We start from the raw sequence: 21,672 nt of genomic DNA, 5'->3' as shown, positions 1-21,672 counted from the left end.
TTTTTTTTTTTTTTTTTTTTGTGGTACCGGGGATGGAATCAGGCCCTTGTGCTTGCAAGGCAGGCAGTGGAACCACTAAGCCAAATCCTTGGCCCCTTAGATACATTTTTTAAGTATCTTAGATCTTGACTTAAGATTCTTAAATTTGAAAGCTAGTGTAATCTTTTATTTCCACAAGTCAGTTGTACTTGCTCTCAAATTCCTTATACTTTATATAGTTTTGTTGTCTTTTCTGTACCCTCCTCATGTTGTTCCTGTATTCATCTTCAATATTTATGTTAGTGTAATAGGCAGTCACTGGTTTTTAAATGTATCATTACTAATCCTAGTATGATAGAATGCGGTTAATCTAGGCATTTACGTTAGTTGTGTACTAATTCCGTACATTAATGTGAGAACAGTCTATGTATTTCAGTGTTCTTCACTATATACTGCTTCATAAACTATAAACAATATACAAATGTATTTATTTTTTTCTACTCTTTTTTTGTAGTGCCAATTTTAAAGTTTTTTTGAAGACACTGCATTTCCACTTGAAATACAGTGCTTATAAAGTGCAATATTATCTTTTGCATGTCCAACTATTGAGAATGCCCAGTACTTTACTATAGCAGTTAAACTTTAACAACTGCCACAGAATGTGCTACAAATTTAGGCCCTTCAATGATTTATTTAGAACAATGTTAACTCTATACTTGGGGTTGGCTTAATCGACCTCTTCGATCATGGTCCCTGAGGACAGAGGAGCTTCTCCACCGAAGCCCCAGACCTTCCTCCGGGAATGTCACCTATACTTCGGTACAGCTTGGTAATGATGGGATTGCAGACTTTTGCCAGCTCCTTCTGCTGATGTTCAGCATCTTCCTTCTCTGCAGTTTTTATCCAGCCAGGTGATGATTTCATTACACTTACTGAGAATCTTCTGTTTATCTTTATCATTGATCTTGCCCTGAAGTTTCTCATCTTTAACAGTTGCCTTCATATTGAAAGCATAGGACTTCAGTGAATTCTTGAAGGTCACTGTATCCCTCTGCTTCTCATCTTCAGCTTTGTACTCCTCTGCTTCCTGGACCATATGCTCTATGCCCTCCTTGCTCAAATGGCACTTTTCACTAGTGCTGGTAAATCTCATTCTTTTTCTGTACTCCTGGCAACAGCAGAGACATTGAGGATGCTATGGACATCAATATCAAAAGTGACCTCAATCTGAGGAACACCACAGGGAGTAGGAGTCATGCCTGTGAGTTCAAACTTGCCAAGCAGGTTGTTATCCTTAGCCATGGTATGCTCATGTCCATGTACCTGAATAAGCACACCAGGCTGGTTGTCAGAATAGGTAGTGAAGGTCTGTGCCTGCTTGGTAGGAATGGTAGTATTACGCTTGATGCGGAGCATCATGACTCCACCAGCAGTCTCAATACCAAGGGAAAGGGGAGTGCCCAGAGCAGAAAATCTTAAATATTTTCAGACTTGCCTCCAGACAGAATGGCCACCTGAACAGCTGCACCATAAGCAACAGCTTCATCAGGGTTGATGCTCTTATTTAGTTCTTTCCCATGGGAGAAATCTTATAGAAGCTTTTGGATCTTAGGGCTATAGGTAGAACCACCCATCAGGACAATGTAATAGATTTGTGACTTGTCCAGTTCAGCATTTTTTTACTTGTTTGTTGTTTTTGTTGTCGTTGTTGTTTTTGGGGGGTGGGTACCAGGGTACTGGGATTGAATTTAGGACCTTGCACTTGAGAGGCAGGCAGCAGAATCACTGAGCTAAATTCCTGGCCCTAGTTTATCATTTTGAAGAACCTTCTCCACAGGGTCCAGAACACCATGGAACAGGTCAGCATTCAACTCTTCAAATTGAGATTGAGTAATGGAATGATAGAAGTTGATTCCTTCATAGAGGGAATCAATCTCAATACTGGCTTGGATGCTGGAAAAGAGGGTTCACTTAGCTCATTCACATGCAGTACAGAGGTGGGGGACAACTCTCTTGTTCTCACTAATGTCTTTCTTATGCTTACTCTTAAAGTTGGCAATACAATGGTTTACCATTTGGTTGTCAAAGTCTTGTGCACCTAAGTGGATTGAATCTTGAAAATTCGGTCTTCAATAGTGAAGATTGACATATCAAAAGCATCACCACCTAAATAAACAATCAGCACATTTCTTTCAGCTCCAAACTTTTTGTCTTGCCATAAGCATAGCAGCAGCTGTTGGCTCATTGGTAATTCTAAGCACATTAATATTAGCAATGGTTCCAGCATCTTGAGACATTGAGAGTCATTAAAGAAAGCTGCACAATGACCACGATGTTAGTAAGTCTTCCCAAGATGCTTCTGCAGTTTCCTTCATCTTTGTTGGCATCATAAAAGATACTTCCTCTGGACTGGAGCTTTTTGTTTCTCCTTTGTATTCGACTGAAACCTTGGGTCTGCCTGCATGAAGAGCCAATGCTGGACACCAGCATCATCAAATCTATGTACAATCAGATGCTTGGCATCAAAAATTGTGTTGTTGGGATTCATTGCAACTTGAGTTTTGCAGCATCCCTGATCTGTCATTCAGTGTTGGTGAAAGTGACATAACTTGGGGTGGTTCAGTTACCCTGATCACTGGTGATTTTCTCCACTTGTCCATGCTGGAAGAGACTCACAAAGGAGTAGGTGGTGGCAAGATCAATGTCAACTGCAGGCCCTTTATACTTGGTTGCTTGTGTGTACAACTGGTTCAGCTGGTGAAGTGAACCCACAAAAATCTCCAAAGTTGCCAGTGCATTCAATTAGCTCATTTTCTCTACTCTTATATACTTTGCAAAATCTGAATAAATATTGGGTAAAAGAAAGAATTCAGACTGAGTTTTTTTAATGGGACTAAAAACTAATAGTCACTTTAGATGTCATCTTCTTTTTTACTTTGTCAATTAATTTTTCCATTTGTAAAATCACCATACTTACGAGTGACACTCGGGTTTTTAACGAATAATGTAAAAAGAAAACATTATACGTGGACATTCTATGGTAAACCATAGAATGAAAACTGAGGTAAATAATGTAGCATTTGCTAAATATTTATTATGTGTCAAACTTTCTTGGTACATTTAAATATTATCAGAATGAATCACATAGTTGTCTTAAGGATATCTGCTGGATAAACCAATGAATATAGGCATAGGACAAGATAGATTTATAAAAGATATTCATCATGAAGATAACAGTTTAGGATAGTGGGCAGGGCATTCTCTCATACTGGTTCCTAGGTGATAATGAAAATGTTCTGATTTGAGTGAAGGTCTGTCAGTGCTTTAAAGCAGCTCTGTATCTGACATTGCATGGATTCTTTAGTTAATACTGTCTTCTATAGTTTCAGTCTCTGGCTATATTCCTGTTAACTAGATGACAGTCATACTAATAATTCTGCCTTTGTCTCAGTTATTGTTACAAGAACTATTGAAAAATAATCTATGTTACAGCCCAGCCAGGGCAAGGTCCTTCTTTACATTCATTTTTTTGTTTGTTTGGTTTTGGTCTTCTGTGGTATTTTGGAATGGACCCAGAGCCTTCACACTGACCTTTGCCCCTAGCCCCCTTTTAATATTTTTACTTTTAAATTTTGAGACAGTTTCTCACTTACAATCCCCCTGTCCAACTTCCCAGAGTGCTATGGTTACCACTATACACCAACACACCCAGACTTGTGTCTTTCTTACAAGTGTTAACGTTTTTTTATTGCATCATTAAGGACTGAAGAAATTGAGTCACAGACTTTGTGTTATTTAAGCCAAACAGCATGACTGAATTTTAAACTTCATTCATTCTGTCTCCAGAATCACTACATTCTAGAAAATAGCAGATTCTAGAAATCCTTTCCTTCTTCCTTTGGCATAGTTGACACATAAGAAAAATTCCTTTTCATTAGTGGACTACAAACTGAAAAACTCAAATGATGATTTTAAAGGAATTTTTACTTTGGAAAATAATAATATTAAAGATGACTAGTTTGATTCTATTGCTTCCAAGAATGCTGGTAACTATTTCATTGTGTAATAAAGGTTTTAAAACATCTTTCAGGCTTGGTTTCAGGTTTAAGTAAGTGAGAATATTTGTAGCAATCCAATATTTTAACATTAGTGATTAGTTTGAGCTCCATAGAGAATAATACAATCATAATAAAAAGTATGTATGCTATATATTTATATTTTTGTAAATGATTTTAACATCAATGTATGCTTTAAATGCTAAAGAAGATTTCAGCCTTAGACTTTGGAAACACGTGTGAAGCAGGAAGCCATGACTTATTTACTATAAGGGTATAATTTATAAAGACGTGCTCTCTTATCAAATATTCTTTAACATTTCAGAGAGACTTTGAAAAATGTTGGCCTTTTGAGACTACTAAGACTATGGCATTTCATAGTCTGCAAAGCAATATTAGCCTTAACTTGAACCATTTATTTTGTTCTTGTTAAATGTCACAGTTATCTTTTTCCTTGAGTTATTAGTTTTATCATCTGTACTTTATTTTAATTGAGTTTATTGGTACAATCTAGGTCTACAATACAGTTATATTCATTAATGGGATCCTGTACCTTCACATGACAGTTCTTGGTTCTCATTTTTTCCCCTTGTCCCTGCCCTCCCTTCACCCCCCCTCCCCTCCCCATTTACAAACTCTTTATTTCCATCTTTTCATTTTCTCATATTTTTTCTTTTCCCCTATTTCCTTTCCCCTACCCCTCCCACTTTCCCTACACCTATAGCCCTGTACTTTTTTTTTTTTTTAACCAGAAAAAGCCAATGAATTTTCATGGGCCACAACAGAGGAGTGACTTAGTTTGAGCTCTGAATAACTAGTACTTGGAGGCCAAATAAAGTATGTTGATTCCACAAAGAGCTATTTAAATCTATGGTACTCAATAAGTAAAGGGCTTATCCTAGTAAGTCAGTTCAATTCATATGTATATTGAAATAAGACAACAGTGCTCTCTTTTTTAAAGGGGGTAAAAAATCACAAGCAATTCTCTAAGACCACAGCTATTGATCATTCCTTCATCTTTTAAAGATGCATAAGATTGTTATCTAGAAATAAAAGATTCTTCCTTGAAAGCAACATAAATTCTCTTCAATGATGATCACAATTAAAAATAGTATAGACAACACTTAGTATGATTTGTTGGACAAGTCCCTCAATCATGGTATAATATATAATGTTACATTTTTTACACCTTCATTCATTTGGCTTAATCATTCTTATCTTTGAATGTAAATATTTTAAATCACTGAATCAATAACAAAAGAGAACTGGCAGTAAAATCAAAGGGGAAAATAGTAGAAGGAATGGGAAAAAAGTTGACATCAACTATCATTTTCAGTTTGAAACCTTGATAAATGATCAAATTGCAAAGAAATTATAATGATTGAGCTCTACTATTAATGAAAGATATCGTATTGGACAAACTGTTCAATAAAGAGGTTATAGTAGCAGAGTTAAAAGAAAGAATTGGTAGGGAATGTTCTAGGCATTCAGAACTTCAGCTAACAATGCCAGGGAGAAGGATGCTATGCCAGTAATTTAGTCAACAATTTGGCTACACCCAATAGATCGGTTGAGAAGATATAATCCAGAGTTCCTATGGAGCTGAAGAAACTAAATCAAGCACATATCTAATTTAATCTCATAGATGACAAGAGTAGATAAGCTTCATTCTAAATGTCACTTCTGTACTTTGGATATTATTTGTGTCCTTCCAAGATCCATATGTTGAAACATGATCCTCATTATGAGGTACTAAGAAAGCAGAAACTTACTCGAACTATGAATTTTATAGGTGTGCTCTTTGGGAGGTGAGGAGGACTAGATAAGGTCATTAAAGTGGATCATTCATAATTGAAACCATGTGGCTTTTTAGATCAGTTGACACATGTATGTGTTGCCTGACTCTTACCATATGATGTCTTCATCTGAGACTCTGCCAAAAAGGCCATCACCAGATGCAAGCTCTCCTCCAACTTGCACCTGTGGAACTGTAAAACAAAATAAACTCTTTTACTTTTATAAATATTGTATTATAATATAAAATACATAATATATTTTTACATATTTAGCAGTGCATAGTGTGTTATTTTTATTTTATAAGCTTTTACTTCCTCTGTGATATTATGTTGGCAGCTTTAGAAAATGAAATAAGACACAATTTTTTATGAATGAGAAATTAGTCACTGACGTAAGTAGAGCTCTGTGTTTCAGGTTCTGGCAAGGACACTCGAGGCAACTGTGAAAACGTTTAGTACACATGGCTGGAGAGCCAAAAAGGAGGCAGAGACTGAGCAAGTTTGAATCCTGAAAATATCTCGTCTTGGTTTGTGAGAATCTATCAATCCTGCCAGGTATTTTATGAGGGTAGCGGGCAGTGTTTCTGTGAAAAAAAAAAATGACTCAACTTTAAGTGGAAATAATCTGAGGAGATTGTTCAAATTAGTGAAAAAGAAACAGAAAGAATAAGCAAGAATAACAGCTGGAGAAAGTAAACACACTGAAAAGGAGTTCTCAAAATATTCTGCTGGGAAAAGTCACTTCGTGTATAACGATTAATTTGAGTATCCATAGGTAGTAGAATTTTTTTTTTCAGTTTTGGATTTTTCAAAGCACTCACAATGGACATATTTCCCCACCTTTCAGGCCCCCAAAATGTTAAATATTTTAGCAAGATTTAGATTATATGCATTTGAAAAACACTCTCATATCTTGAAAAGAAAAATTATACTGTCTATTTCCAATGTTGAATCACAGAAAATTAAAAGTAGATAATTAAACATAAAAATCAAGATGCTAAATCATAGATTTATGCATTCAAATCATGCAACTGAGCACTTTTTGAATTTTTAGAATAATTTCTAAATGCTCTGAAGGGAATGGAGGATAAAAATATTGAGAATTGAGACCTGGGCAGTACTGACCTAAATTGAATTGCCTATAATCTTGATTATTTGCTTTCTTCTTTGAATGGAGAAAATATCAACATCCAAGTAAAGTAATTTTAATTTTATATGAGATAATGTAATGTGTATCTAGAAACTATATCTGGAGTTACACTTATGAACATAGGATACTTTTCTAGCCAGTGGGTAGGGTGCATTAGATTGGAAGTGGAATAAAGATCTTTACGACCAGCTATCCTACTGAGGATAGGAAAGGCATTCAGATTTTATCTGTTAATATTTCCCGAGCCGGTGGTACAAAGAGAAAAATATTTCACAAAAAAAGTTTTATCTCTAGCTTTGGCCATCTGGTATAGATAATACTCATTAGAATCACTTAGAAGACTTGTTAAACATACATATTCCTCAGCTCTACTTTTAAAAAATCTTATTTTAAAAGTCTTTCTTCATAGTTCATATTCAAAGTAAAAGTTGAGAAACATTAGTTAATATAGTAAACTCTAATTACTATAGACTAAAAGGCATTGAGCAACAAATTAAAAAGCCATCCTTGCCTAGAATTTTATAGAGTATTGGCAAATATAACAGTAATGCTTATATTACAATCTGAGTATAATAAGAATGGGAACAGGTATTTTGAAGCTTGTATCTCCTATCAGCGACTGTACGTTTAAATCTCCATATGCCTTTAAAAAAACATAGTTTATTTTATTTAAAGTTATGTTAAAATAAGCATATACACACATAACATGTAAAGGTATCAAGTCTTTTAAAATACATCACCCTTCTTAGTTTTGGTTGTGGTTGCTATATTAACAAACACCTTGGCATTAGAGTAGCATTGGCAGTACAAGCTGTCATATTTTTTTCAGCTATGAGGAATTGCGTTATTTTTCCATTTTACTTAATTACTTCTATTTTTCATTAGTACATATTTGTAGCACAAAATGTTCACATTCCTTGTGTGGAGTTGGCACACGTACATAACACATCGTGATTCTTTTTTTTTAAATTCCCTTTCCTCCCTTCTCTGCCCTTCCCTCCATTTCTTGATATTCTTCCCATCTTAGAAAAAAATCTTTCTCCCTACTTCCTATTATCTATCTGTTATTTTTTCCTTTGCTTATAATTTAGGTTTCTCATATAAGAGACTCCCGTGGTATATTTAAGCTTGTGTGTCTGATTTATTACATTTACCATTTGGTCTCAAGGTGCATCCACGCTAGTATATTTTTTAATTCAGTTTTGCGAAGTTTATCTGGCCATCTACCTGGAGAGTTTAAAAGAGTGTTTGAAGAGTGGGAATTAAAATTCCTTTAGAAAAGAGTCAACATGTTGTGAGTCACCTCAAACTGTCTTTTCCAGAGAAACTTCAGAGGTACAAATACGCAGCCCCAGGATACTTACCCACAGCTGAGGAGTCCAAAGGGGAAAACATGTAGAGACAAATTTCTTTATAGTTGCAGAGCAATGAGACCAAAGGCTGCACTGGAAGTAAGTTGTCTCCCTTCCTAAAGTATAACTCTAGTCCATTCCATTGCACAGTGCACAGCCCCAGAGTAGACAGGCAGCTCAGTATCACCCATGAAAAGACACTTTCCAAAAGGATGCAGGGAGAGACCTTGTGACTCCAACAAAGAATGAAGTGACAGTTCGAGCAATAGAGAGAACTCAGAAACTTTAACTGCAGGAAGAGGAAGACCCCACAACCTGTGTGAAGCAAAGTGCAGTGAAAGATCCCAAGAGGAGAGCCTCTGCAGACATCACAAGTGGTCCTGAAATGGGGTGGTGAATTGGCCATCAGTGTCCAGATGAAAAATCTCATTTACATTTTCCACACTTCTTGCAAGTCAGTTGTAGATAATAAAATGTTGGGTAATCAAATATATTTGTGTAGGATGGGAAGGTGAAAGTAGGGTGGAGTTTAGTCAGGTGTGGCGGCACACACCTGTATCCCAGCACTCAGGAGGCTGAGGCAGGAGGATGGATGAGTTCGAGACCAGCCTGGGCTACATGGTGACTTCCAGGTCAGTCTCAACTACATACTGAGACCCTGTCTCAAAAAACCAAAAAAAAAAAAAAAAAAGTAGGGTGGAGTTTGAACTCTTGGTTTTGTGGTTTACCGAATCCATTGTTTTTCTGTGTTAATATTAGTTAAATATACTTCACTTACATATCCATCAAGAGGAAAAAAGTGGGAGATCTGTGGTTGGTTTCACTCAATTTCTGGAAACTGAGTAACTTCCTGAATGTGATAGATTTGTGATACAGTGATCCTGGCAAAAGCTGTGTCAATGCAATAATCTCTGGATCACATAATTGAGAAGCTTTTTCAGTGTCCTGCATCTGTAATTTATGGCTTTGGGAGACATTCTTGAAAGCCTTTTTGAGAGTCTGCTGCCTCTCAGCTCCCCTTATCCCCTGGATAATACTAAAATCTTTAAAATTTTATAGCTATTTTCTCTTAAAATAAGTAGAGGGAATATTGTTATATAGGATGGAATATGAACTGATAGGAAATTTAATATCACTTGTTACAAGCAGAGACACTATATTCTGATATTGTTTTCCTTTTCAGCTACATTTGAAAGCACCCATGTTCTCATGAACATGAGAAAACAGACTGACATTTCTGAAGAGTTCAGTGATGAAAAAGATATATAAAAAGTGTTGATGAAATAAAATATCTATTGAAGATCAATGTCTATTGACGATCATGTCTGCTACAGTAAAATACCATGGCAAATGTAAAAATTATAAACTTATTACCATAAATGGATAACTGTGTGGGAAAACTTAAACATAAAAATAATAATAAATAAACAGATTCAGAGTATAGCCAAATGCAGATTTGTCAAAAGACACATCTAAGGCCACAGAACTCTGTTAACTGCTGTTATTTTAATCTTTGATCATGCGAGTGGCCAGAATAACACAGAGTTGTCTTGCCTTTTGGGTGACAATTAGGGCTTTTTTTGAGAAAGGGAATTTGAAAGGTGGCATTAGGATCTGTTTGGATGACTCTTGATGTCCTAAATTTCAAATCTACCAGAGTGGAAGCGGTAGTCCTCATTATCAGCCAGTGAGATTCATCTTGTCTTATTGATAAATATTATAACAACATCCCTGAGGTAATCATCTCTTACAAGAGTGTCACTGATCGCCATCGTCCATTTTAATTACTTCTCAGCCCCCAGAGGTATTACCCAACAGCCTAGGGTTCTTTTGCTCCTTTCAGATAGAAATTGGGAATTAGCAAAGTACAGCTCTGCTAGCAGTTCTGTTGTCACCAGGTGACTCGAGATAATGCTGCATGCCAATTGTTGACACAGCGATCTGCTGCTTACTGCTACTGTTATGGTGAGCAAATTAGGACAACAGAGATGTGCTACAGTCTGCATCAGATTTGAATCCATCTGTTAAGTTGGTGACTGAGAGGGGGCTAGTGCCTGGAAAGTTCTCTTGGCACTGAGAAGCAGTTTAGTTTTTGCACCATGGTAAAGGACAAGGAAGAAGAAAGCTATTCAAATCATGGCATCTAAGGAGCAGAGAGCAGCAGAAGAATATAAGATGAAGGGTCAAGGACAGGGTATCATTTCAATGGACTGGCACCTAATGTCTTACTTTCTCTAACTAGTCTCCATCTCCTAGTTACCCATTTAGTTCTGAGCTTATCAATGGGTTAACTCACTGATGAAATTAATGTCCTCAAATCCAATAATCTCCCTGGAGCCTCTGAATGCAATCAGGTATACAATTAAGATTAAGGTACACAGTTAAAAATGCTTTCTTTGGCACATGTCTATTCTCATATTAAGAACACTTAATTGACTTTGAGCAGTAGCAGGCCTAGTTATTAAAAACACTGATTCCAGTTTTCTGAATTCTGGCTTGCATATTTATTAGGTTATAATCTTGAGCAAGCTTTTTAACATTTTTATATCCCAATTTTAGTGTCTGTAAATTGAGATGATACTACCTATCCAATAATTATTTGTGAAAACTCTAGAAGTTAATATAAAACAACAGATTTAGTTGCAACCCATTCAACTTTGATTTTGTCCATCTCAAATAACAGGCAAACCTCAAGTTTGCTACTCACATTTTTCTTCCTTTATGGTATGCCCATACTCAAATTCAGTTTTTTTTCTATCTCTATAATCTATAGCTTCTCACCATTCTTACTCGTATCTTTTCTATAACTATCATCTCCAGACTGAACTGTTGCAATAGCCTTCAAGCAGACTCCTTCTTTCCTATTCTTGACAACATACCATTAGCCTGATCAAAATAACTAGTGATCCGGTTAAAATTTCTGTCAGATCATGTCAAGCATATGTTGAAAACTGATGGCACTTATACTATAAGCAGTTAAGATCAATTATAGGTTTAGAGATATAGTTCAATGGTAGAGCCCTTGCCTAGCAAACATAAGACTTTAAATTCAATCCCAAGCACACAAAAAAATCAAGTAATAATAAGTGCTTATGTAATCTGTCTCCATGTTACACTCAGAGCTCTTTTTCTTCTTTTGTAATTTACTACAATATATCCCCACTGGTCTCATTTTTACTTGAATACCAGGCGCATACTTTCCATCCGGGACCTTCCTACCAATTGTTTCCTTTGTCCAGAACACTTAAGGTAATCAACTACCCTCATTCTGCTACATCTATGCTCAGAAACTTATCTTCATAGTGAGACTATATATGTAGTGTTTTGGTTTCGTTCCTTTAGTACACAATATTGCAGCTGTGTTCATAAATTGCATTGCATAGTTTTGCATATAGGAATATGTGTTTTATAGCTGGTGTCATGGCTAAGAAAAATTGGAGCATGTAGTATATGTCACTGAAGTGTCACCTTTCTGTTCCCAAGATTCTTGCCAAGTCAAGAGGACACTGTAAGAAGACAGGAACCACAGTTTCCATAAAGAATACCAGGAACTGGACTAACTAATGCCATCTGCAGAACCTGCTTCCCCGTCCATGTGCTATATCAGTTGATCCTTGAAATGGTGGCCATAAAATAGAAAAAAGCAAGCTAAGGATGTCACTGCTTAAGTGACTAATCTACAAACTCTCCTCCCTTCAGTAACTCAGAGTAGAACAGAGCACAACTGAGAACTGCACTTCAGCAGCTACCACTGAACACTCAGATTATTTTCTGGTGAATATATGTCTAGCTTGTCACCAGTTGACCTCCTATGTGCTTTTGTTCAGTATGCAGCCCTGGCGTACTATTCCCGTGGTGCTGATGAAATCCTCCTGTCTCTCACAGACCCTCCCCTTTTGGAAACTGTCAGATAAAACTATCCTCCCTGTAGGTACTTGTTAGTGAATCTAAATAAAACCTTTTATCACACAAGCTATCTCCAGGTATTTTGTTGAGTTTCTCAACAACCCATTCCAGTGCTTCAGCAAATCCAAGACATGACCTTACAATACACCCTTAATTCTTCTATGCAATTATATTTTGAACCTGTACAAGTAATAAAGAATATTCTCCATGCATGTGATTACCATGTTCTTCATTTCTTTTTGTAGACACTTAAAAAAATATCAGTTTCTAGTTATCTGAAGTCCTTGTTTTAAAATGTATTGCAATATGTGTCTTCTGGTGATCAATTCTATAGGCTTTCACATTTTAAAAGTAACTTTACCTTTCTTTTGAAAATATGTTTTCTATTCATATAAGCACAGGGAGGTAATTACGTGTACATTTCTAGGAAAGACAGAGATATGAATCAAGATTCCACCTCACCCAAGAAAGAATGGCTGCTATCAAGAAATCACATGATAACAAATGTTGGCGGGGTTGTGGGGAGAAAGGAACCGTTCTCCATTGTTGGGGGAAGTGCAGACTGGTGCAAACACTGTGGAAATCAATATGGAGATACCTCAAACAGCTAGGATTAGAAGTCCCATTTGACCCAGCTGTTCCACTGCTGGGTACCTTTCCAAAAGAATTAAAAGAATCATACCACAGTGATATATGTTCACCCATGTTTCTAACAGCACAGTTTGTAATAGGTAAAATGCAGAAATAGCCCATTTGCCCATCAACTGGAAACTGGATAAAGAAGATGTGTTTTATTTTTCTTTTTTAATAAAACGGAGTACTGCTCAGCCATAAAGAATGAGAAACTAGAGACACTTATAGCTAAGTGGATGCACATTGAGGCCATACTCTTAAGTGAAATCAATAGGACATACATGTGCAAATACAGAATAGCTTCTTTGGTGTAAAAATCTAAAAATATAAATAAGGATTAAAACATATAATTGATATTGTGAAATAGGAAGAAAACATCTAAAGGGGTAGGGGAAGTGGGAGGGGTAGGAAAAAGGAAAGAAGGGAAAGGAAAAATAAAAAAAGGAAAAACATGGAAAAAAAAGTCTTTGTAAATAGGGAACAGTGGAAGGGGTGATGGGAGGGCAGGGGAATGGGGGAAAAAACAAGAACAAAGGCACATCATGTAAACGTAGAAGATCCTAATGATGAAAGTAGCTGTGTTTCATACCCAAAATGTACCAATAAACTCAATGGAAAAAAAAAAGATTCATTTTTCTGCATGTTGATAGATCTAGTATCACAAATTTAAAATAAAAAACAAAAATGTAAAATGGAAAAGAGAGGGAGACAGAATTCCACAAAGAGTAGAAGGCAAGGCGAAAATGGACACACTGAGATGTAAAGATGCTTACCTTGAAGATTCAGGTGATGCAGTCACAAAACAAGAAACGACAGCGATCACAAAAGCTGGAAGAAGCCAGCAGGAAATTGGGCCTTTAAATAAAATGCTTAGATACTTTAACCTTTCTGACCTAGAGTACTTTAAATGTAACAATGCACTGTTTTCTCACTTTCATTATTTGGCAAGAAATTAATTCAGTGCAGAAAACTTTTAAAAAGATGAGATCCCAGTTGTTTATTCTTTCTTCTAATTCCCATGCTACTGAGGATTTGTACTTAAAATCTTTTCCTATACCAACATTTTCAAGAATTCTTCCTTTTTTGGCAAATGTTTTTGTTTTAATATTTAGATATTTAATCCACTTCAATTTTATTTAGTGCATGGTGAAACATACGGGTGTAGTTTTAATCTTTGGCAAGTTGAAATTCAGTTTTTTTTTGTTTTTTTTGTTTTTTTTTTTTTTTTTTTTTTTTGTGTGTGTGTGTGTGTGTGTTACTGAGTATGAAATCCAGTTTTTCCAACACCATTTATTAAAGAGGATGTCTTTCCTCCAGTGAGGAGGTTGTCTCCTTTGTCAGAGATGAAGTATCTGAGTATGTCAGGAGTTGTTTCTTCATCTTCTAATCTATTACACTGATACTCCAGTCTGTTTCTTTGCCAGTACCATGCTTTTTTTTTTTTTTTTTTTACAGTGGCTTTGCAGTATAGTTTCAAGTTGGGTATTGTGATAACTAAATTTACCAATAAACTAAAACATCTAAATAAAAAATACTAAAAAAGAAATCGGTCAACATATTTCACCAATTATTTGATAAGACAAACTAATGTACCTCCAGTGTGATGTACTGAGAAAGGTAAATCATCATTGCTGTGAAATTACTAACAATAAAATAATACCACACCAGCTCAACTGAGAAACACTTGACAAGATAAACTACATTTAGTTTCCTAAAATGCTAACATCATGAGAGACAATGAGGAACTATTCTTGATTAAAAGAGGTTATAATATATAGAAATTAAATGTTTGCGGCTTTGATTGGACCAAATGTCAGGACAAAAATTATCTTACAAATAAATAATATTGTTGGGAAATATGGTTTGTGAGCCTTATAGTTGTATCAATGTTAATATGTTTTGATTTTTGACAATTGTATTACAATATGTTGTCTGTGCTCTCCAGAGAGAACCAACAGAAGGTGTACATATGTGTATTTATGTATCATTTAAAAAATTATCTTACACTGTTAAGAGTGCTGAGAAGTCTTAAAGATCTGCTCTTGGCAACCTACAAACTCAGAGGAACAAATGTGCATTTATGGTGTGAAATCTAGGGTTGAGATCTCAAAAAAGCCAAAATTTCTGTACAGCTTTGAAGAATGAAATGACAACGTGTCAACTAAGGCAAGTAATCAAGAGAAGTTCTCTTCTTCTTAGATTTTTTTTTTTTTTGTGTGTGTGTGTGTGTGTGTGTGTGTGTGTGTGTGCTACTTCAGTCTCAGTTTGTTGATTTGGCACACCCTTATTAGGGAGGGTAATCTCTTTTATTCAGTTCATCAGTCCAGATGTTAATGTTATCCAAACACATTCTCACAGGCACACCCAGAGTAATGTTTGGCCAAATGTCTGATTAGCTCATGGCTCAGTCAAGCTGACAAAATTCAGCATCATAGATTATGTGTGAAAATTTTCTTGTTCTTAGGAGATATGTACTGCATATGGAGAGACAATGCGTCATGCACATCTGCAATTTATTCTGAAATAGTTGGGAAAGTATCATATAGATACCTATATGAATATGTGTGCAACAATGTAGATGTGTATATTTGTATGCTCACATAAAATATATTCCCGCAGAGAAAAAAGAGGGGTAGTATAGTCAAGCACATAAGACAAAACAAATGTGCACTAAACCTATATGAAATTTTATCCCATAATTGTTCTATACTTTTGAAATTACATTAAAATAAACAATGTGAAAGAAGAATAAAATTTCACTTGGGTCTAAATTGGGACAGAGGGCTAAAAATGTAAACATTCTATGATGAATTTTTTAGCTAGATTCTCAGGAAAGCAATGAAGACATTCTTGTTTTTCAAAAGCCAGTATAACTAATTTGGAAACAATGTTTTCTGTAGAGATTGGGAAAATATAAAACGGCACTTGATTTTATTGCTAAACTAAAAAAAAAAATTAGGCTGAATTTCAAATGTGTATGGCAATTAATACAGGAAAGACAAACCTACGTAAATGAGTTGCACTCACTATACAGCATTTCCTATTTTCATTATACAGGTATGATTTTTAGAATAAGTAAATATTTTGAAATTATTTTTAATCTAGATATTCAGATCCAAAATAATCATTCAATGCCAATAAAATTTACCTTTTATCTTATTCAAACACTAACAAGATGTTTTTAAACAGGTATAGCAAAATGGAAATTTAAAAGTTAGACATTTTGCTTTAGAGTCAAGAGACTACTTCTCCAAACTTCCTCAGGACATAAAAGGACACCTCAGCCCGGAGGACTGAATGTGCAGATGTTAGCTTCAGGTGGTCAAAGTTCGGTTTTATTTCCACATTTCATTTCCAAATAAGACATCAGGATAGAGGCAGCGATGAAACAAGCCTGAGGAAATAAGTCTATTGTCTCATTTTATTCCCTACATCCACTGTTCTTAGCTATAAAACACTCTCACACATCTGTACACAGTGAGATAGTGATCTGAGGCCCCCACATCTGCTTGGAGCTAGTTTTTAATAATAGATATTTTTACTTTTTATAAAAAATAAATGGTCTCCTTCAGTGTGGTCAGCTGGGACCAAAAGAAGGGAGGCATATGAACCTAAGTGGCCAGTGACATTTTCAGTTATTGAACACAAGCACTTATATTTAGGGCAGAAAACTTGTGGTCTTAAATAAAACCCCAGGGAAAAACAGGGAATATATGACATAGCCTAAAATATCTAATAGTCATGCCAAAAATAAAGAAGATTGATGAAAAGTGAATTCTTCAATTCCATTGAATCCCACTAGGAAAATACAAAACACTTTTAGAAACTCATCTGTAGCATTTGAAGATGTGGGAAGTATCACTGAAGCTTTTATTAAGTCATAGTCTTATAATCTCAAGTTGAGTGTGGTAACAATTTTTAAGTCACTTATGTTAAATTTTTCTACTCATAATATTATTGTTAGTGTATATTGTCATTAAAATGTTAAGTGCATGATTTTGAAAATACCAAGTATTCAGCCTTTAAAATATATTGAGGGCTGGGGATTTAGCTCAGTGGTTCTGCCCCTTGCTTCACAAGCATGAAGTTCTGAGTTTGATCCCTGCCCGAAAAATAAAATAAAATAATATAAAATAGAATAAAATATATTGAGCACTTTTGTCAAGAGAGAAGGTGATCTATTAGTTTAAATATTTTGCAGAGAAAAGTAGTTTATACAAAATGTCAATCTCATTGGCATTGTTATACATTAGAACATTTCTTTCATATTAAATTAATAATTCTACCAATATAGAATTGGAAGCAATATATAACTGGAGAACAGGTATAAAGAATTCAAAATGTTGATTATTTTATATCTGAGTTCTCATTTCTCACAATTTGTGATTTTAGTTTCCTAGAAACCCACAATTCATGCTACCTTTTATGGTACTCTTTGAGAAAAAAATCATCCTGTAAGTCTCAAAACAACAACAAAAAAACCAAAACAAAACAAAACAAAAACCCAAACTGGTGCTTTTACCCTTTAGGATACTCGGAATAATAAATAATTTAGGATAGTCAGAATAATTAAAGGAAAAGCAGTTATAAAAAAGAAAAGAACAAATATAATATGTATCTTTATGTGTAATTAAATTTATATATGAGATTTTAAAGTAAATGAACATAAAATATTCAGTAAGAAATTTTCTCCAGAGTATTGGCTAAAAATCATTAAGGACAATAAGAAATATAGATAGAGAGAGAGAGAGAGAGAGAGGGAAACATAAGCAGTCATATAATAATGGGCTTTGTATTCTTTTTTTCCTCCTGTGAGGTTAGATTTTAAAGCTTTAAAGAGAAATGTCAAATTTAAGCAAAACAGACTCACAATGTTTGTTTTATTTTATAACACTGAAGAAAGCGTATATCTGACACCAGATCTTTTCTTTCCTTTTCAGCCTCTCAATGTAATATAAAATAGAATAACACTGACATTTGTCCACTTTGTTTTCTCTCTCCATGTCCCTTTTGGGTTTCAGTTATATGATACATCATTTTGTGAAGAACATTCTCTATGGATAAACTTCTTGAATGGAACATTCATTATTTCAAAATGTACACATTTTTGGCCAAGTTTTATAAATGATAGCTTTATAAGTTGCAAAATGTCTTGAAAAATGTAGTGACCAATGCAATAATTTCCCAAGAAATACTGAGGAACCATATCAAGGGAATGTTGGCGTGAATTCTTGTGTACACCCATGTATGTGGATATAGATGTGCACCCGTGTGTGTGTGTGTGTGTGTGTGTGTGTGTGTATACTTCAGCTCCCTTGCCATTTCATGAAGATAATAGTAAGCTTTTTTTTTTCTTTGATCATTTTGTACTCTGTGCTTGGAAAATTCTTCTGCATCACTCTCCCTTGTCATTGTACAATGACTCCCAGTCTAAAAATGCCATGGAAAGGAGCCAGTTTTAGCTCTCTAATCTTGAGGTTGTGTGCTGCCTCCTGGAAGCTAAAGACTTTTTCCATCTTTTTTATTGCAATGTCTCACAATTGGAAATTGCTCAAAAACTGGTGGCTGTATGAATTAGTGAATTTTGTCCACATCATGTAAAATATCTCAATTTCTTATCATCTCTGCTAGAAAATAGGTTTACAGTTTGTTTGCTACAGTGTTCCCACAGATATTGAGGTGAATGCTATAAAAGCTCCAGTAGAAAGGATATTTATAGCTGGTTCTCATATCTTCTGTTGCATTAGTGGCTCAGTTAGTGAAGTAATTTGTCATTAGATTGTGTGCTTGTTTGCCTGTTCTTTTACCTCCAAAAGGGGATTATAACATTTACTATTTGCACTTGCAAAATGTAGCATCAAGAAAAAAGAAATGAAGCTCAATAGATCTACAGGGTCTCTCTTTGATCTTTCTCTTTTTGCTGTAGTGGGGATTGAACCTAGGGCCTCACACATGTTAGAGGGCTCCATCACTGAGCTATATTCCCAGCCTTTGACCTTTAATGAACTTTGTTTTGAGACAGAGTCTTCTGAAGTTGCCCTGACAGGGATTGAATTTGGAATCCTCTTGCCACAGTGTGTGGAATACCTGGAATCACAGGCCTGTGCCACCGTACTTTGATCTTGATGATAAAAATGTTAGGATTATATTCTGGGATAGCCTTAATCTTTGTAAAGCTTTATTGATTTTAAAATTAACAAGTAGATTAAAGTAGTTATTTCTGTTTCTATTATTTTATACTTTTCTATGTTTCACACATTTAGAATGAATTGCCTGTAGAGGTCTGTGGATAGTATAGAGGATGTCATAGCTTAAAATTGCATGCCTTTAAGAAACATGAATGTAGGTTTAAGGAACACATTATATCTACCTTTTTCCTTAACAAGTTGGTTTCCCTGTAGCTTCATCTTTTTCTATTTTTAATAATCAAGATTTTAATAAAGAACACTACTGTGTTCAGAAAAAGGAAAAAGAAACACTTTGAATGTTGAAAGTTCTTTAGAAGGCAGACCCAAATATATACACCAAAAAATAAAATTATTTGATTTGTGGAAACATTTCCTCATATTGGCTGACATGTTTTTCTTTTCTTTTAGGCTTTTATTATTGTACTTCTTGATATTTTGCCCAATGAAGAGTTTCTTGATTTAAAAATTATCTTGCTTTTTTTATTCATTAAGTTCATTAGTACATTTTAAGTATACAGTATCATTAGAATTTTATTCCTTTACATGATATGTTTGTTCTCATTTTTCCCCATTCCCCTGCCCTCCCTTCAACCCCTCCACACCTCCCTATTTACAAATACTTTGTTTTCATTTTTTTCTTTTTCTCATATTTATTACTGTCTTTTACAATGCTTCATGACATTCTAAAATCTTTTATATACTGAATGCATAAAATCACATCTTACTTACAGAGCTGGTATGTATGTCTTTCTCCGACATGAATAGAGAATGTTAGTGACTCTAGGGCATCACTGTCAATGCACAATGATATCCAGATTATAGCTATCCATTATGAATTGTGTAATGCACTGGGCACAGGAGAGAAGCGAGACAGAAGATTAGAGCAGGGAAAACTGGTTAAGCAAGTGACTTGTTGGTCCCTGAGACCCAAAATCCAGAATCCAAAATGACTGTGCAGGACTGTACACAAAACGCTAGCTTCAATTCTTCATTTACATATCAACTGCAAATATTACCCTAACTCAGATGATGAAAGAGCAAATTAATGAGAAAAGCCCGTGACATAGTTAACCTTGAGCCTTCTTGTTAATTTATGAAATAAATAGCTGATTAAGTCATTATAATATTAATATTATTCAGCTTATAGTGAAATGTAGTAATTGCTAGAGGTTTAAAACCAGTCATGCTGGGAACAAATTCTAAACTATCTCATTATTCTTCCCATGTTACTGCATTTATTTTTTACTCATAATCCCGGTTTTGCTAGGGCTCAGGTCTTAAGTTAGTGTTTATATTACGTACATTTCAGAAAATTCGTTTTTATTAGATAAGCTTTTTCTTCTTTGGACTTTTTGGGGTCTTTAAAAATTAACTTGGGAATAAGTCCAATTGCATCTTCCCTAATTAGATATTAGGTTAATACTTAGCAAGATTAACTCGTTAAGAGAAGCTCAGTTTTAGGAATATTAATTAAATCAAATCTAGATAGTATTAATCTACAAATATTGGCTTTCTTTTAAGTAGTTCTTTCAAAATTGAACCAAATACTTTCTTTTGCTTTCTGGAACTACAGATATTCTAACATATTCCATTTTATTTATTCTTACACTGTTCCTTGTACAAGCATGAGCTTTGACTTGTAACACATATTGATTTTCATGGTAAACAGTGGAGGTAGAATTTCATTTTAATGAAGCTTGTTGTAACAAACATTCTATTCCAGTGCAAGAGCACAGAGCGCCAGCTGGAGACCAGCTGTGTCTCACACTCTGTCTGTTGTGAAATCTAACTACAGCAAAATAAAGCAGATGCATCCTTCAAGGTTGTGATGAACTTTGCAAATCTTCAGATCAGGTCTTTCATACTCTATATCAGTAAAAGGCAAAATAACATTCATTCTCTTTTGAGGCTCATTATTTTCTCTTTGAGGTTTCTGCCAAAAATTCAGTTTGCTCTCAGCAGATGGAGGTGATGCCATATTTGATGAATTTGATCCTAAGGCAATTCTTTCAATAGATAACGAAAGGCAAAAATGTATTTAAACCACAATGTAGTGTTTATTGAAATGTTTAAAAAAAGCCAAAAGGCATAATTGTTCATTTACAGAAGCATTTTTTAAACTCATGGCCTTAGAAAATGAAAAAAAAATCAGATAACTAATTCAACATATTTAATAAAATAATAACAAATAATAGCATAATTATAAAATTCCCAGCACAAAAATAGTATATTATTTTAAAAAATACATAAAGGATTATGTGTTCATATGACTTTTGATAATTTGGAACTTAATAATTTCAGTGTATTGAATTTGTAAAGTTCTGTGTACATTATGGAAACCAAAGGAAACCTAAGTATTTGCATTTAATTCATCAATTTATGATCTAAAATTATAACTGTATTCCTTTCTGAGACTTCACTATTGGCAAAACAAGGTTCTAACTTATGTCTGTACTTGTGCATCCTGGCACCTCCAGTTATAACTGAAAATCTATTCCTAATTTTTATGTGATTGATTCAACTAATTCTCTACTTAATCTAAGAAAGAAGCAAATAAGGAGACATATAACCTAGGTCATAAATTTTGGTATAAAGGAATCACAGGATCCAATG

At 34.7% G+C, this 21,672-nt stretch overlaps 1 long non-coding RNA gene and 1 pseudogene across 2 annotated transcripts; one reads left to right on the top strand and one right to left on the bottom strand.

Annotated features, from left to right (window-relative positions):
• Positions 1-723: 723 nt before the first annotated feature.
• On the bottom strand, positions 724-2,950 carry LOC104852599 (annotated as a pseudogene).
• A 3,330-nt stretch (positions 2,951-6,280) lies between these two features.
• LOC104852496 lies at positions 6,281-12,361 on the top strand. 2 transcript variants are annotated; one of them, XR_777508.2, is made up of 3 exons: positions 6,281-6,385; positions 8,303-8,431; positions 11,816-12,361. It is a non-coding gene; the product is annotated as an uncharacterized LOC104852496 (long non-coding RNA). The 2 variants fall into 2 exon arrangements; XR_777507.2 differs by lacking the exon at positions 11,816-12,361 and adding an exon at positions 9,516-9,561.
• Positions 12,362-21,672: the final 9,311 nt, after the last annotated feature.

The sequence above is a fragment of the Fukomys damarensis genome, unplaced genomic scaffold (genome assembly GCF_012274545.1).
Source record: "Fukomys damarensis isolate Sample0158 unplaced genomic scaffold, DMR_v1.0_HiC HiC_scaffold_15, whole genome shotgun sequence".
NCBI lineage: Eukaryota > Metazoa > Chordata > Mammalia > Rodentia > Bathyergidae > Fukomys > Fukomys damarensis.
This window is presented reverse-complemented; position numbering and strand designations above follow the sequence as displayed.